Genomic DNA, 4,285 nt, shown 5'->3' on the forward strand with positions numbered 1-4,285 from the left:
TGTGTGTGTGTGTGTGTGTGTGTGTGCATGCACGTGTGTGAAGTAAGACATGGGGATGGGGGAGGAGAACATGAGGGATGGGGAGATCGAATTGGGTAAAGAAGAGAGAGTGAGAGCAAGGAAAGAGATACCTTGAAAGAGGAAACCATTGTGGAGTTAGTGAGAAACCAAGTACTAGGGAAACTACCAGGAAACCACAAGGATGACCCCAGCTAAGAATGTAAGCAATAGCAGAAAGGGTTCCTAAACCACCCTTCCCCTGTAATCAGGTGGATTTTCTTGATACTTTTCTATATATCTTCTACCCTTTGCTGAGGGGTCCTAATGCAAGTCTGCAGACTTCAAGTGCTTTACAAAACAGCTTTAGTTTTTCCTGCTTGACACGTCAGGAATGGAGTTCCAGGTCCAATCAGGCAGCCACTGTAGACTCCAAACATGTAGACTTTCTAGGGTCATACAAGTTTGAACCAAACACTGTGATCAGGACGGTCTTTTTCATGAAACTACAAAGGAGCTCACTGTATCTTCTGTCAGCACAGCTGCTCCAGGAGCAGCTTTCTTCTTCCAAGAGAAAGTGCCACGAAGCCTGCTGTCTATGCAGTCAAGAGACTGCAGGGGTTATAGTTTCATCTGAAACTTGCTTCATTTCAAGCATTCTGCAGCTCATCTTTATTTATTTGGCTGTATTATAAAAGGCCGTCCGTCGAAGTCTTCCCTCAAATGCACTCCTCACGAGTGGGAAAACGGTGACTTCATAGGAGCCATTAAACAGCAGGTGAGTTCTCTTCGGCTTTTCCACATTTGTGTTTATCAAGGCCACCAAACCATTGGGGTGGTGGGATCAGCAGGGCAGGATGACATGTGCGGTCATAGCTCTTCCTGGCTTGTTTCCTCCCCAAAACTATGTTCACACTGTTCAAAGTTATCAGCTATGATTGAGCAGTGTGGAGATTGCACACATAATGAAAGGAATCTAGATAGACCTTATCTTCTAAGAGCAAAGGCTACGCTTTTGAAAATCCCAAACAGTTCCTCTGAGGAATCTCTCTTGGCAATATAGTCAAGATTTTGGTTTCCAGAGAGAGGGAAATAGAAGACTTTATTGTAATAGCCCTTCCCTTGCTCTTGGTACCTGTCTCTGAGAAGATCTATTTTCCACTCTGTAGTAATAGGAGCTGCGTGGCTGCATCCCCAGAACCCGGGCCGCCTGGCTAGCTTATGCCCTGAAATAACAACACACAAATTGTATTCTTTTAAACACTGCTTGGCCCATTACATCTAGCCTCTTCTCGGCTAACTCTCGCACCTGGACTAGCCCATTTCTAATAATCTGTGAAGCCCATGAGGTGGCTTACCAGGGAGATTCTAGCCTATGTTTATCCTGGGTCGGAGCTTCATCGCGTGTGCCCAGGAGAGGGGAGCATGGCATCTGTTCCAGAGAGCAGAGCTGTCAAGTCTGCCCGGGAGAGGGGAGCATGGTGTCTCTGAGCTCACTTCCTCTTCCTCCCAGCATTCTGTTCTGTTTACTCCACCCACCTATGTTCTAACCTATCAGGGCAAGGAGTTTCTTTATTTAATTAACCAATGACCTTCCTCCATCACCACTCAATTTGAGCTATGTGTGATAGCTTATTTCATTTGATACTACTTATGAGCCAGGTACCACACGTTAGAATTGCTTTTCAGTTAAGGACTTATGTTAATGAATAAAGATTTTAATGACAAAATATTAAGCCATTCCAGATTAATTCTCCTTTTAACTTCCATATTATAAGCTGAATCTCTGGAGTTATTTCAATCAATATAAATACCTTAAAATATTTTTTAGAGTCTTACTTTGTTGTTCTGGCTAGCTTGGAACTTTGTAAATCAGTCTATTTCTCTCTCTTTTAGATTATAATTTAATTGCAATGTTCCTCCCTTTCCTCCCTCCAAACTCTTCCACATACCCCTCCGTAATTTCCTTCAAATTTATGACCTCTTTTTAAAAGCTAATTGTTATTGCATATGTATATATACAATGTGTATTTTATGTATGCATGTATGTGCACATTCCTAATATAACCTGTTCAATATTTATAAATATAATCTGTTCAGTGCCTATAATTCTTCCTGTATGCATGTATGTTTTCAGGGCTTGGACCAGACTTTTATAAAACTCACAGAGATTCTTCTAATGTGGCTCCCCAATGGTTGGGATTAAGAAGGCATGTGCCACCATGCCAAATGAATCTCCATTTTCAAAAGCACCTTGGATTTCAGCACCAGGGTAACTATTCATGGCCTACCAAGCCTGTGTTAGAAAGTATAAAATCACAGAAATTTTAAACTTGTTCCCAGGCCAAAAGCTTCTCCATACTAAAGCACATACCACTAGAAACCCTTCATGGAATATTTCAGATTGTTCTAAATGTATCCCTCAGTCTGTATCTTAATACTATATGTAGGTCTCTTTTATATATTGAAATAAACACACAAAGAACGAATCACTTAACTCTGGCTTGGCCAGATTCATTTGGTCATGGAGAGAGCACATTTTCCAATTAGAAAGTAGTGACATCACTCAGTGGAAGAGGCACTATCAGACATCACCCCGGATGCACACTCAATGACAGAACACACCTGACTTGGGGATCCATAAAGTCTCAGCAGCTCCAGACCAGTGGTGGGGCCTCGGGGGACTAGGAGACCGTGGGGGCTGGGGGAGACTCAGGGATTGGTGGGTCTGGGAGAGGGGCTTGGGGACTGGAGGCCCTCAGGGGCCTTGGAATTCTGGGGAGTTTCTGTAGCTGGGGGTCCTTGGGGCCTTGGGGGACCTGGGGGTCTTGGGGTCTGGGGGGGTTTCTGGAGCTGGGGGTCTCAGGGGCTGGGGGGTTCTCTCCTCCCATCATAGAGGGCCATCTGCTCTTACGGCAACTCTTGGCACTGACTTCAGATTCCCAGCAAGTTCTTAAGCATCACTGAGGACCTCAAGGGATTTTGTTTCCGTGAAGCATATCTGTTGATATTTGCCACCACAGAAATCTAAACTGAGATTTTAAATGGTTAGAAGTATCTATGAACTCACTGGCATGAAGTACACTTGGGCTCTTCTCCATTCCTGGAACAGAGCTTTTACTGTTTCCTAGTGGTAGGAGCATCCTCTCTTCCAGCAAAGTGTTGTTGGTGTCTTCCTGTATGGTGGTGCTTCTTTACCAGATAAACCTGTGATTGCAAACTTTCAGTCCTCTCTGTCCCCTGGGAAGGGCAGAGGGGGCAGAGTGAGGTAATAACCAACCACAACTTTGTGAGCAAGCTCCCATAAAATCCCAGCCCTTGGTTTGGGAGATGTCCTAAAGGGTAAAGCACTTGCTGAGTAAGCATGAGGACTTGAGTCTGGCTCCCTAGTACTCATTCATGCAAAGCTCAGACCAGGGTTCTCAACCTGAGTTCCGACCCCTTCCGGGGATTTGAATGACCCTTCCATAGGGATTGCCTAAGACCACCAGAAGACACAGATATTTAATTTAGGTTTCACAACAATAACAAAATCATAGTTGTAAAGTAGCAACAAATGTAACTTTATGGTTGGGGTCACAGCATTAGGAAGGTTGAGAACCACTGCTCTAAGTCATAGTAACTAAAATCCTAACAGTCCTGTGCTCCTTTGGCAAGATGGGAGAACCCCAGAAGCTGATGGGTCAACTAGCCTGGAATACCCAACCACAGTCGACAAAAGACCTTGTTACAGCAAAGGTAGAAAGTAAGAATCCAAACCTCGGTGACACAGATTGGGACTGCACAAAGGGGACCAAGAGGTAAATGACCAGGCCCCTCAGGTGGATAACCCAGTCTTTAGGCCCTAGGAAACAGAGCAACAACCCAGGCCTCTCCCCCACCCACCTCACCTGCACTAGCCGGCCAGAGGGCAAGCCTCCTGAAGGAGGCTGCTCCAACATCCTTGTACTGGATCCTATAATCTACAAGTCTCACTCTGCCCCCAAACCCACCCATCCCCGGAGACCTCATCAGCTCCCTGAGACACAGACAGCAACTCCAAAGATGGTCCCAAGAGAGGATCCCTGAGATGCAGACACCAACTACAAGGATTCGACCAAGAGGCAATGACACTGCCTGCACCAATTGGAGGAAGAGATGGGTAGGCGCCAATGAAAATACATTTAACAACCTAAATAGTAAAGTGGTAACACCAGAACCCAGTGGTCATACAATAGGAAGACCAAAACATCCTAACACAGAAGAAGCAGAAGAAAACAACCTTAAATATAACTTTATGAAGACAATA

The sequence above is a fragment of the Microtus ochrogaster genome, linkage group LG1, assembly GCF_000317375.1.
Source record: "Microtus ochrogaster isolate Prairie Vole_2 linkage group LG1, MicOch1.0, whole genome shotgun sequence".
NCBI lineage: Eukaryota > Metazoa > Chordata > Mammalia > Rodentia > Cricetidae > Microtus > Microtus ochrogaster.